The sequence below is a fragment of the Durio zibethinus genome, chromosome 5 (genome assembly GCF_047325235.1).
Source record: "Durio zibethinus cultivar Kanyao isolate XHJ-2024 chromosome 5, ASM4732523v1, whole genome shotgun sequence".
Lineage (NCBI taxonomy): Eukaryota > Viridiplantae > Streptophyta > Magnoliopsida > Malvales > Malvaceae > Durio > Durio zibethinus.
This window is the reverse complement of record NC_143166.1, coordinates 9,626,082-9,641,319: the sequence shown is the minus strand read 5'-3', so window position 1 is coordinate 9,641,319 and position 15,238 is coordinate 9,626,082. Positions and strand designations below refer to the sequence as shown.

Sequence of the window (15,238 nt, the reverse complement as noted above, 5' to 3'; positions counted from 1 at the left end):
GTATTAAAATTAGTAGGCTGGCGCCTTGCAGGCAATGAAACTGATGCATTGCACTTGTCTCTTGTTGTCGAATCCAATGATTCTGTTGAACGCATTGGGGTAAGCCTTCTTGGCCTCTTTCAGCTCCTTCAAGACTTGTGCTGAATCTGTGCAACCAAACATGGGAAGTTTCCACATTGTCCAGTAGCGCCCATCATAGTACCTAAGGGATCTGTGGTTCTCACGGTAAACAAATCCGTGCTACAATAAATCAAAATCACACAGCTAATTGGCCATAGCTCAAAGTAAATAAAATATATGGAATCATGATAATGTAGGTGACCCGAAGCATCAACGATCACCTCCAATTCAAATTTCAAGCATGGAATCCACTAGCTGCGGAGAAGGTAATCAACTTCCTTTGCCAACTGTTCTGGGGTGAGATCAGGGAGGTAAGACAGAGTTTCAAACTTCTTCTTTCCAAGAGCAGGTCACACCTGCACTCACCAAAATACTTGTAATAAGTAGGGATTTAAATAGCAGTCACGGTCATATTTTCGGTTGCATTGCGGTTTTTGCTTTTTCGGATATAATAGAGATTATTGCAATCATCGCAGTCGTAAATTTTTTTTTAATTTTGCATAATTTATTATAAAATATAATAATTATAATTATAATAATAAAAATTCTTATTTAATGATTTTAAAAATAGTTTATCATACTATATTTTTTTATTTTCTAAAAAAACTTATTCACAATTTTAGTTAGATTATAATAAAACATTCATATTTGGTTTAGCAACAAAATTTTTACTTGAGCCAAGTTCATATTCAATATTAATTCTAGACAAATCAAGATATTAACAAAACATAATATATTAAATACCAAGCATCTATATTTAATAAAAGTATAAGCTTAAAAATATAATAATTTCATATTCTATCAACTATAACTATTGATATATATTTCAAATTTTACCACATGATAGAATAACAAGGAGGATCAAATTCTCTATTTTCACTTTGAAAGTCAAGTTGACTCCATCCCCCATCCATGTGGCCTTTATTCTTGATGCATTTGAGGTAGAAAATATATTTGAGGATGATACATTTGTGGTGGGAGATACATTTGTAATAAATAATACATTTAAGGAGGAGGATACATTTGCGGTGGATAATAACTATATAAAGGTGGATAACCATGTGGAGGTTGAAAATTATGTTGTTTCAGTGGATAGTAACGTCTTTGAGTACTAGCAAATGATTCACTATACTCAAAGTTATTAGAATTTGGTCTCCTACCTAAAGATGAAGAACCTCTAGAAATATCATAGTGATGCTTCTTGGCTTTTCCTTTTGATCGAGCTGTATGTGCACTTTGACCCTTACTAGATTCAGCAGATGGTTACTCCATATTTTGCGATGTTAATAAAAGCTCCACCAGTAGCAACAAGCTCGAATTCTCCTTTAAGTGGGCTATAAGGTTGATTTGCATCCATATTAGCACCAAATTTTGCACCATCACCATCACCATCATCTGGACTTAAACCCTCACCATCATCACTCTGATTTGATATTAGACTTGAACTTGATGAGACACATTCCTTTCTTGAGATTGGCATGATTGTTCGACATTCATTTCGTTATCAGAATTATTTGCAAGCAACCAATTAGAGTTTTGGCCATCTAACAAAGGATTTTCTTTCTTTTGTAGCAATTCTGTTAGTAGATCATCATCTTCAAAAATATGGTCAAGGCTAATAGGATTAAAACTATTATTTATCTCATCAATGCTCATTCTTTTTTGATGTCTCATCCTCAGCCTTATGCTGTAATGGGCATATACAAGTTTTTGAAGTTTTTTAAACTTCAATCTGTTTCTTGCTTTGGTGTGAATATAGCTAAATGTGCTCCGTTACATTTACAATTTGTTGCAGAGGCTATTTGACTAAGCACTTTGATTGCTAGTTTTTGTAATTCATGAACACAAGTGCCATATATCATCCACCACTCAACAGTATAAAATTATTTAAATTAAATTTGAATGTGCTATTCAATTAAATAATATAAATAAATTATAATTATTTAATTTACTAATTACGTGGATTCATTTGCTTCCAAGCTCTTTGTGCTTGTGGAGTACCAAATATTTCATACTTGTCTCAGAATAATAGCAATTATATCAATTGAAAATACAATAATAATGAATAAATAAAAAATAATTCTATTTTTAATACATAAAATAAATGTCAAAGTTATAAAATGGTATTAAATACTAACCTGATTAATCATTTTGATTTAAGTATCTATATAAGGTTTTAATCTTTCAATAACTACTCTTGTATCGTCTAATGTTTCTTTAATTACATTTTTAGAATGCTCCACTCCAAATTGAAATTGTGGATTTAGATAGTAATCTAAACATAATTCATAACAATATTATATTAAAGTAATAAAAAATAAATATATAAGCAATTTAAGCATAAAAAATAAACATATTTTTTTAAATACAATATATATTCTTGGTTTACTTATCAGCTGAATACAAGTCAGAATGCATGAAACTCCATCTATTATCAATAATCTTTTCATATTCAATAGAATAACGATAATTTTGTTGAATTGCTTGTTTAGCTCTATCCATAGCCTCATAAATAAATCCCATTGTTAGTTTTTCATCACCATTAATAAGGCACAACACTTTTATCAAAGGTTCATAAACTTTTATTATATTGCTTGCTTTTTCCCAAAAATTTTTTCCCAAAAATCTTTTCCCAAAATGATTTTTTTGCTTCATAAGCAGACCTTGATTTTTGTTGTCCCCATTTTGATTCTTTAAATTCCTATATATTCAACAATAAATTTAGAGTAATATATTTTAAATTAATATTTAAAAAATGATATCATAAAAAGATGCTAGATTTAAATAGTTATACTAATTACTAGGTACTAACATTTGAATTGAACATCTCTCTCAAACCTTGCTTTTGCCTTGTTATTTCTTCTAACTATATGAAATGAGTGGCAAATCAAGCAAGAGCAGGACGAAGTATTTGCTTCCCTTTCTTCATCAAATTAACAGTTCAAATGTGATTGTATATAAAACAAGTCACTTTTTTTGCATCATCCAAAACCTTTGCCACATTTTTTCTTCTTGCCAATATCTTCAAGGCATAAGTCCAAACAATGAGCTGAACATGCTATCCAATACAAATGTTGTCTCTTCTCCATTAGTCTTTTTCCTGCAACTTTAAGTACTACCTCTTTATCAATAACTATTTGAACGATGTATTTTTCTCCAATTTCTTCCACAATTTCATCCAATAATTTGTAGTAAAATTTTGTATCTCTACTTGAACATTTGAGACATCTATAGATTTCCAAAAAGTGATCCCTTTACTATAGTAAACAAGGAAATTAATGATATGCATTTGATTCAAACTATTGGTCCAACCATCACACATCAAAGTGGCACCCAATTCATTCCAATGAGTTTTTAATCCATTAACCCATAAGTGTTGGAAGTTTCATATGTTGGCCAATTTCTACTGCCACAGAAATCAAATTATGCAACCATGGAGAGTTTGCTAACTAAAAAGAAAGTCAATCATATATAAAAAATTTTGACACTGATTCACCCATCTTCCTTCTTAAATGAATCATTTATTTTTGGTTGCTTTGAACTCTTACTTCTAACTAATTCAGGTATAGCCCCTCATAATGAAAATTCAGTCTCACTTGGAGTTGATTTCCTTGTTCTTTCCTCAAAATATTCAGCAACTGAGCCATGAAAGCTTAGTCCCTCTTCATGAATGTTACTTCAACCATTAATTCTTTGTCTGAATTATTGTCTTTTATGCCACTCATATTGTGATTGGATACTATTGCGCATGGCTTGTCTAGTAGAGATATCTTAATCAATAAAACCTTTATAGTCATAGTCTTTCCCTCTTAATTGTGATAAGAATTCATCCTTTCTTATTTTGTTCTCAACTTTTTTCGATTTGCTTTCTTGAAAAAGTTTCATCATACTTTCTCTTACTAAACCTATTAATAATATAGTTAAGAAAGAGGAAAAAATTAGTTGCACATGCTTATGTAATTTTATAATTTTTATTGAGAAATTAACAATAATATTTTCAAAGGAATTATAAAAACATAACATACAAGTAACATTGGGGCATGGTGCAATATTGCCAGTTTTATAAGCAATGTGTTTCTTGAAATGTGTTATTCCTCATTTTACAACTTTATCACAAAATTTGCATAAAATATTTCCTTTTATATTTGGCCCAACTTATATCATCACTTGGTGCGCGCTCTACTCCTTTACTCGAAAACTCTTCATGTGGTGGCATGCTTGCTATTCTGTATAAAAATAAAATAAACTTATATTTAGAAATATTAATGTTATTTATTCCATCATTAAAAATTGAATCTACATTAAATTTTTTAATTTTTTGTTTTTAATCTTAAAATTAATATATTGTAAAACGCTAAATTTATTAAGTAACTTAATCTTTTTGGTACATTAATTGATGTAAAAATTTTTTTATCACAAATTACTTTCAATATATTACATAATAAATAGAATATTCAATAATTACACAAAAATAAAAATAAATTAATAAGAATTAATTTAATAGCAAAAGAATTGACAATAATATAAATACCAAAATAAAAAACCAATTATTAAATTTCAAATATAAAATTATAAATTAATAAATAACAAAATCAAAATATAACATTTAATCTTAATTATTTTTCATCTAACTTATACAAAAAAATTTATTAAAATTTTCTATCCAAAATCCTTGTATATATCATATTAAATTATTAATCTCTCAATTTTTTTAATTATAAATTTTCAATCTCTTTTAACTAAATTTTATCTAAAAAAATTTTAAAAATTACAAATTTTTTAATTTATATTTTAATAAAATTAATTACAAAATTAAATAACGTGGTGGCATGCTTACTATTTTGTATAAAAACAAATAAACTTATATTTATAAATATTAATGTTATTTATTCCGTCATTAAAAATTGAATCTACATTAAATTTTTTAATTTTTAATTTTTAATCTTAAGAGTAATAGATCGTAAAACACTAAATTTATTAAGTAACTTAATCTTTTTGATATACTAATTGATGTAAAAAAATTTTTGTCTCAAATTACTTTCAATATATTATATAATAAATAGAATATTCAATAATTACACAAAAATAAAAATAAATTAATAAGAATTAATTTAGTAGCAAAAGAATTGACAACAGTATAAATACCAAAACAACAAAAATTATTAAATTTCAAATATAAAATTATAAATTAATAAATAACAAAATCAAAATATAATATTTAATTTTAATTATTTTTCATCTAACTTATACAAAAAAATTTATTAAAATTTTTCATCTAAAACCCTATATATTTCATATTAAATTATTAATCTTTTAATTTTTTTCAATTATAAAATCTAAATCCTTCTAACTAAATTTTATCTAAAAAATTTTTAAAAATTACAAAATTTTAAATTTATATTTTAATAAAATTAATTATAAAATTAAATAAAAACCATCCACCCCCACCCTACCCCCCAACACACCCCACCCCACCCCCTACCGACCACCCATTCGGAGACAACAATAAACACCCCTCACTCCCTGATTCTCATTCAAATAGCCCTCCAAAATTTCTCTTATTCCTCTTCAAGTTTTTTTATGGCGTCGATCCTTCAAAACAACTCAACCAACTCTCATTTTTTTTTTTTGCATCTCTCTTTTTCTCACATACCATCGTCTCTCTCACTCAGATTCTCACAAACATAAAGATCAATATTATTCTACAAAAATGTTACAAAAAAAAGGTAATTTAATTTTTTCTTATCTTTTTTTATTTTGATTATTGATTGAGGATTTGAGGCTGATTTGAATTTGGCTAGCTACCGATTGAATGGTTGATAGTTGATATTATTTTCTATGATTTTTTAGATGAATTTTAAAACTGATAAGAGAATATGAGAATGAGATTGACGGACTGAGTTATCTTTTCTTTTGGCTTTTGTTTTTACTTTTGCTTTTGCAGTCTTAGTTGTTTTGTTTTGATTTGATTTTTGGGAATCTTGACTGTTGAAACTTAAAAGTTTTTTTTTTTTATAATTTGTACTGATGGAAAAATGAGATAGCGACAATATCGGACCATTATTGCTGCTATTCTTGTTACACACCATTTTGAGTATGATTAAAATTTTTAATCGCATTTTCCTCAATAATGGTGGTGGGTGGTGGCACTACCATAATTTTGTGACTGCTATTCTGATATAGCACCACTATTTGAATCCCTGGTAATAAGATTAAGAACCTTGAAATGTATGACCAACATGTTAGGGCCTGACAAATGCAATAAAAGTAATGTATCATAATAAACTCACAGCAAATAAATAACAATCAATAGTCAATGAGGCAAGTAAATAAAGCACATTAAGATTTACATAGAAAACCTTCCAATAAAGAGGGGAAAAACCATAGACTACTAGAAAAATCTTCATTATCAAATAATAGGTAAACAAAATTCTTCTCTAGCTAAAACTAGAGCTAATAAATAACTAGAGAGATAATTAGAGAAATCTCACCAAATAGGTGACTCAATAAATACACCATAGATTTGTTTCTAAAGAGCTCCAAATCCGATATCTACTGTTTAGAATGTAAAACATTGAATTGTGAACGTGCTGACAAAATTTTAGTTCAATCGGACTATAGATTGACTTCTATTCAACTGATAACTTTCATTTTTCATTTTCTATCTTTCTTTTTTGGTTTTTTTTTTCTTTTTCTCTTAGTTTACGGCGCCATTCTATTCACGCCAAAACACCCCCCTTTTTGTTACTATGTAGATTTTTTTTTTGGTTAAAGACAAAAGTTAAAAGGCTTATGGCCTTTGATTGGTCCTAAGAAATAGGGCTGGACCCCACGTTCATAACAATCTCTCTCTTCAACCCCATTAGGAAAAGATCTATCACCATAGCAGTTTCATTTGGAACTTATCTTGGCAAAGAAACCTGTTTAAGCTAAGTTATTATAGAGTTTAAACTTTTTCCTAGGAAGTATCATAGTTAACATATCTACTACGTTCTTATCACTATGGACTTTTTTCAACTACATTTGTTGCTCTTTAATCACCGAATGTAGCTAATGGTATATAAGATCCATATGCTTCATTCTAGCATGGTACATGATATTTTTACTCAAATTTAAAGCATTCTAGCTATCATAAAATACCATATACTCTTTTTGATTCAATACCAATTCAAGAAGAAAATGTTTCATCCAAAGTATTTCTTTATCTGCTTCAGTTGCTACAATATACTTAGTGTCTATAGTTGACAAGGCAACACGCATTTGCAACTTAGAATTCCAAAACATAGCTCTTTTTTTCAAAGCGAACAAATACCTTGAAAAAGATTTTCTACCATCAATATCACTTGCTATGTCAGCATCAATAAACCTTTCTAGAACTAGTTGTGAAACTCCATAACTCAAGCACAGGTTTTAGATGCCCTTCAAATATATAAAAATCCATTTCATTGCTTCCCAATGAACTTTCTCTAGATTAAAAAGAAATCTACTCACTACACCAATTGCATAAACAATATCAGGTTGTATGCAAACCATAAGATACATTAAAAAATCGTCCATAGAAGAATAAAGAAAAACTGGCCATAGCTAGTTGCTTTTCTTTAGTCACCGAACAAGATTTCTTACTCAAACAAATATGGTTGGCAAATGGAGTGTTAACTGATTTAGCATGTTGCATGTTAAATCGACTAAGCTACTGTTCAATATATTTTTCCTGTGACAACCATAACTTTTAGCTTTATTAACCTAGATAATATCCATATCGAGAATCTACTTCACTGGACCTAAATCCATCATGTCAAAGGACTTAAATAATTGTTCTTTCAACCTGTGAACCATACCAGCATCTTGTCCCATAATCTACATATCATTAACATATGATAAAAGAATAATAAAGTTACTATTAAAGAATTTTCTAACATATACACAAGGATACACAGCTGTTCTTTTATACTTGTAAATCACCATAAAAGAATCAAATTTTCTGTACCATTATTGCAAAGTTTGTTTCAAGCTATATAAGCTTTTCTTCAATTTGTAAACTAGATGCTCTTTCCTTGTCACTTCAAAACCCTTAGGCTAATCTATATAAATATCCTTTTGCGAGTCACTGTGAAAGAATGCAATCTTGATATCGAGTTGCTCAAGATCAAGATTCAAACTTGCTATTAATCCCTATACATTCAAATGAAACTCATTTTCACAATTAGAGAGAAATCTCATCTAAATCGATGTCGGGTTTCTAAGAAAATCTTTCACTACCAATTGAGCTTCGTACCTCACTAGCTTATCACGATATTTTTTTAGCTTGAACACCAATTTATTCTTCAATAGTCTTTTCCCTTTTGGAAGTTTAACAAGATCATATGTATCATTTTTTTGCAATGACTTCATTTTTTTTTTCATTACTTTTAACCAGTGCTCTCTATCTAGAGTAGTCTACACATTTTGAAAACTTTTTGGCTTTCTCTCACTGGTAACTAAAATAAAATCTAAACTTGGATACCTAGTAGATGGCTTGTGTTATTTGGTAGATCTCTTAGGCTAAGACTTTACATTACTTGATGCCAAAAGTAGCTCTTTTTACTCAACACTCTCTAGTGGAGAAGATTGCTCACTTTGTTCAACACTATCTAGTAAAAAGGACTACTCTTTTTAGTCAAAATTGATTATATCTGGTTCATCACTAACTGTGGCTGGCCCATTCGTATCCTTAAATTCAGTCTTTTGCATATTTTTACCATCTGTGGCTCTCCCCAGTGAAACCACTATCGATGTTCAAATATCATACTTAACAGTAACTTGTATAGTCTTTTCATTTTTTTTAAAGTCTGCTATAGTTTTTTTTTCATGGAAGACCATGGTTCTACTCCTAATTACCTTTTTCTTTACTGGATCACATACCTCATAACTAAATTTGTCATCACCATCTCTAACAAACACACACGTATGGCTTTACTATCAAGCTTTGACCTTTTTTTCTTTTGGCACATGCATGAATGCTTTATACCTAAAAAATTTTAAGTGAGAGTATGAAACATCGTTCCCTGTCCACGCTCTTTCCAGAATATCAAAAGCCAAAGGAACTGATGGTAATCTATTAAGCAAATAGTAAGCTGTGTTGACTATTTCACCCTAAGATGGCTTCGATAATTTTTTCATCCTTAGTAGACATTTGACTTTTTTCACAATAGTGCGATCATCCTTTTAGCTACACCATTATGTTATGGTGTTCCAAGTTTTGTCGTCTCACGCTTGATCCCATGTTTTAAATAGTATTTTTCGAAGTCAGGAGATGTGTATTCTCTACCATTATCAATTCGAATATACTTTAAGGGCAACTTTGTCATCCTTTCTACTATGACAAGAAATTTTTGAAAGTACTATAGTACCTAACTTTTGTTTTTCAATATATACACCCAAGTCTTACATAAAATGTCATCAATAAAAGTAATAAAAATACCTACTACCACTTAGTGACTTAACCTTAATGGGACCACAAACATCAAAATGAATCAATTCTAATATGTTGTCTTTCATCTGAGAATGATTATGAAAGGAAACATTACAATGCCCACCCTGCAAATAATGATCACATGAATCGAGAGACATACCTTGTGGTCAAAGAAATGAAAGACTACCTTGCCAAAACCTATAACCTCTTCTTACTCATGTGTGCCTACATTTTGTTTCACATATTTGCAGGAGCATCATTCTCAATGGCATTTATCTAGTTACCATTCAATTGTATCAATGTCTTATACATTGTGCAACATAGTTTTTTTCATGTAACTATCATAGATCCTTTGAGAAGCTTCCATTACCTATTCTTTTGTCGACTCTTATATCTTTTCTTATTAAGGACATTAATCATAAAGAAGTTCATTCTCATATCTAAAATATGTTTGACATCTTTCAAAGTTAACATGCAGTCCATACTAATTGTACAATAATATCAACAATCTCAATAATCTGTGACACACTATTGTTTCTCATTTTGGTGTAACCAAAGTCTCCTGCTTTGTAAGTTGTAAACAACTCCCTCTTAGGAATACAATGATATGCTGTTCCTATGTCAATTATCCACTCAATGCTAGGATCACCAACATGATTACAATCACTATATGTATAAATCAAAGTAACTGAATCTAAATTCATTGCCACAACACTACCATCATCTGAACTCTATCTTTTCTTATCTTTTTGCTCTTGCTTTAAGATTTTGTAGTTTTGCTTTACATGATTGGGTTTACCATAATAGTAGCACTTCACTTTATCTCTAAACTTAGATATATGTTTAGACTTATTACAACTTTTTGAGTTTTGACCTTTGTCAATGTTTTTACCTTTATTCAAGGTGATAAGAGCTTGATTTCGAAAGTTTGAATCTTTTTGACTTACTTCTTCATTAAGCATATTGCCATTTAACATTTCCAATGTCAACTTATAGTTAAAAGCTAAATTAAGAATAATCACAACTAGAGTATTCTAGCTGTTTGACAATGAATTCAAAAAAAAATAATACCTTCATTTTGTCATCCATTTTAAGCTCTATAGTAGTCATCTGATTGAATATATCTTAAAAATACTTAAGAGCTCTATAATTGATCATCTATCCCTATATTGTAAAGTTATAAGCTTGTCAACAAGATTTTTAACAAACATAACTTTATTCATGCCTATTTTTTTCTTATACAAAGCTATCAATTTTTCTCAAATGATGGGGGCATCTGTCTCCTACACTACATGATGAAACATGCTAATATCAACTTATTTTCTAATTGTGGCCATCATTTTTCTACCTAACTTCTTATAGCTTTTGTCTTTTTTATCTGCTAGTTTAGTTGAATCACCTAATATCAGTTCATACAAGTCTTTTTAGTATAAATGATCCTCCATCATTGGCATTTAAATTGAATAATTTGATGCTTTCACTCTCCATGATCTCAAACAGAATTTACCTCTATCTTGGGTTGTTATTGTATCAATGTCTTAAAAATAATTTGTTCTCTGATACCACTTGTTGGCTTGGAGCGATAAACACCAAAATGAAGAAGCAATATATGGTAATAAACACATAACAAACGGACAACAATCAATAATCAACAACTTAAAAAAATAAAGCACACCAAGATTTATGTAAAAAATCTTCCAGTGTAAAAGGAAAAAATCATGACCCATTAAAAAAATCTCTGTTATTAAATAATGAATATACGAAGTTTTTCTCTACTAATCAACAACTGGAGAGATAATTAGTGAAATCTCATCAAATAGGTGACTCAATAAATACACCATAAATTTGTTTATAAAGAGCTTCGAACCTAATATTTGCCATTCAAAATGTAGAATACTGAATTGTGAATGTACTAATAAAATTTTAGCTTAATCAAACAAAAGATCGACTTTCGTTCAACTGGTAGCTCTCTCTTCTCCCTTTTCTCTTTTTCTTTTTTGGTTTCTTTTTCTCTTTCTCTCAGTTTGTGATGCCATCTATTCATGCCAAAACAACCCCCTCTTTATTACTATGTAGAACTTTTTTTTTTTTAGTTAATGATAAAATTCAAAAGGCCCATGATCTTTGATTGATCCAAATGAATGGAGTTAGACCCCACGTTCCTAACACAATAATCTTAATTGACTATTAGAACCATAATTTTATGCTATTCCTGCAATGCAAGTCTCTTGTGTACCTTTATTTAGTAGACTTTGCCTCCATTGCTTGTAATGGAGGTAATGTCATTTTTGAGCTTGTGGGTCATTAAAATGCTGAAGTAGATTTAAGATTGATGAATGGTGCAACCATGCTAGCCTGACCTTGATTGGCACGATTAACGGAAGCAATGGTTGGTGATGAGACAACAAAGAATGCCATTTTTCTTTTTTTCTATGCTATGCACCACTCTCATTTTTTAAGGTCCTTGCCTTCCAAACTCTTTATTTATAGCTTTGTTCCCCTTCTTCTCACATGAATGTGACATGTATTGACTATTATTTTATTCCATTTATGGAGATGGAATGAATATATGGCTAAACCTTTTTTTTATTCTTTTTCCATTTGCATGTCATTGATTTTAATGAGTATCTATCATTAATTCATTGCTAACTAAAATTGTAGCCATTCACTAACTGCCCCACAAGTTGAAAGTAACACTCTGCTACTCATCCCATTCGTGTATCAATTTCATATTGAAAAAAAGCTAACGCAAAACTATAAAACTAGTTAAGAAGCTAGGGATCAACATTTTTTATACAATTAGAATCTACTTTGAGGTTCTATTAAGCACTAGCTTACAAGCTTTTAAAAACTTTGATGGTTATTTCACTTAATCCATTTTGTACTTTATATTTTTAAAAAACTTACATCAAGTTATACTCTACATATCTTCTAGAGATTCCATGGAGTTCCTTTTGTGAATATGCTTTGGATTAATTAGCTCCATATAGTAGGAACTGTTTTAATCATTTATAGTCCAAAAGCCAGTTTAATGATCATGTTCAAAATTATTTTTATAAATGCCATTAAAAGTTTTAATTGTTGCCACTTAGCTAACATGCAATAGCAACTCACAGAGGAGGATTCCAATGAAGTAATAAAATAGGAGTTTATATTTGATACATTGTCAGTATATGGATTTTATATACTATCAATAAGTCAAATGATATCATCTCATTAATAAGCAAATATCAATCCTTAAAATAAATGTACAATAATTAATATCTTTTAAAATATTTGCTTATTAAAGATGTGGCATCATCTGATTTATTTCATTAATAAGATGGTATCATCTAATTCACCAATAGTGTATAAATTTTTTACACTAACACTATATCAAGTATAAATCTATAAAATAATTATAGATACTCTAAAGATTAATAAAAAATTGGACACCACTAAATTTTTTTCTTAAATATATTTTTCATTGATAATAAAATTAATAAATTTATCATAATTTATATATATTTATATATTATAAGTAGATACTTAAAAAAAATTGAATATATCACATGTGAGGCCTTATTCTACTACATAAATTCCTTGAGGGCTCCATAAAATTTGTTCAAATGGACTCTTATTAGATTCAACATTTTTTTTAATGTGTGACAAATAAGTCTCCCATGCCAATTATGGTTCCTAATTCATAGGAAAATAAGAAAAATGAGGTATGGGAGAAAATTTTGTGATTGAAATTCCTTACGGGTAACCATTTTTTGTCCTTGCTCTACTCTGAACATCATCACATTATTTTCTTGATTTAATCTAGAAAAGAGCGAATCAAAGGTCTATTTCCAGCAATATTTTAGGCAGCAGTATTATCAAAAGAAGATTGTTGAACCCAGAAGTGGGGCGTAATGAGAGGCTGAAGGGACCTTGGCTCTCTTCTCCCCAAAAAATTGAAAAATTTTATTATGTGTGTGTGTATGTATATATATTTGTTAAATAAATTTAAATAAGTCTCCCATAAAGGAAATTTGTTAATTTTATGTTTTTTTTTATAGCTTCATAGCTTAAATTTTTTTATTGCAAGTCACATTACTATTTGTTTATGTATTATATCTATTAATTATTACTTACAAATCTTTAAAATTTAAAATTTAATCATAAAATACTATAACGTTAATTTAATAAAAGTCAAATTAACTTTTAGCTTTTTTAACAATCAATACTTTAAATCTCCAAACAAATATTAAGTGTTTATATATATATGTATATATATATATTTAAGGCTATAAGAATTGGATTCTCTCACTAAAATTAAGATTTTAACACTTTATTAGCTAAAGATATAAATGATACACATTTGCTTGCAAATTATTTGACCTGGACTCATAGAAAATTCAAATTCAACAAGGTCATTATGGAGCCAAGCTCAAGCTCAAGCAACTCGATTTGTCAAGCGGTCAAGTTTGAGTATCTTAATGCCTGTAATGCTTGCCTTGAGTATATTGCAAGCGTAATCAAATTTTTATATTTTAATATATATTTTTATTATTTTATTAAACAGTTACTATTTTATTATTATATATAAATGAGTTAGAATACAAATGATTGAGCTTGAAGTAAGGTATGAGAATCAAATTCTTGTTTTATTCAATAAACAAGTTTAATTGAGTGAGCTCAAATAGTTTAATTTTTTTCTCGAGTTGAACTCGAACTTGAAAATTAAATCTCAATCAAGCTCAAGTGGAATTTTGAGCAACAAATTTTGAGTTAAGCTCGAATTTTTCAATATATTGTCACGACTTGACTCAACCACACCCCTATTACCAAAGATTACATGAGGATTGGCATTTTTCCTTTTCATTTAGGCTATTATAATTTTTTCTCATCATCATTTTTGACTTTGAACTTTGCTCTAGATCTTTATTTAATATTGTCCAACAATATTTTTCAACATAAATTATATTGGAATCACTTTATAAAGCTTTATTCATTTAAAAGAATATTTATTTTTGTTATTTTGGTAAAAAGTATATTATTTAACAATTGATTTTTATCTATAGAAAATTGATTTACGCACTTTTTATTTCAAAATTAGACTATCAAAAGAATATAAAAAGATCCCATAATTTATTGTGTAATTAGCAATTTTTCCAAGTTATGATATTCTTAAAAATTTAATGTTATCGTAATAATATTTTTGTTTTATAATTTAATGTTATTTTTTAGTAATATATTATTTGTATATATTTATTAATATATATGATGAAATACAAATTCTAAAAAACAAAAATATACCAATCTAACATAAATTGACTCTTTTAAAATTAAATATCAAAATCCCTTATTAGACTTGATCTAGCTAGTCACAGACTTCATATTATCTTTAGAAAAATTTTCAATGACTCATCCAAGCTTGTTAGCATTTAACAAAAGGTATAAGGATATTTTTGGCCCTCAAATACATGTTTTTGTTAAAAATGTATTGTATTTAATACTTATTTAATACAAAAAAATCATGTTGTTAATAACAAAACCTTTCTTTCATTAGACTGATTGATTTAACTCATTGGATCCATTGGATCGAGAGTCAAAAGCTTGTTTGCCAAGAGGGCTGATTAAAAAATTTGTGGAAAAATGTTTCAATTGAATTTCAAAGCTTTCATCGAAAGATGGAATAAT

The 15,238-nt window shown here is 28.6% G+C and overlaps 1 pseudogene; it reads right to left on the bottom strand.

Annotated features, from left to right (window-relative positions):
• LOC111282570 (ribulose bisphosphate carboxylase small subunit, chloroplastic-like) lies at positions 1-12,268 on the bottom strand (annotated as a pseudogene).
• Positions 12,269-15,238: the final 2,970 nt, after the last annotated feature.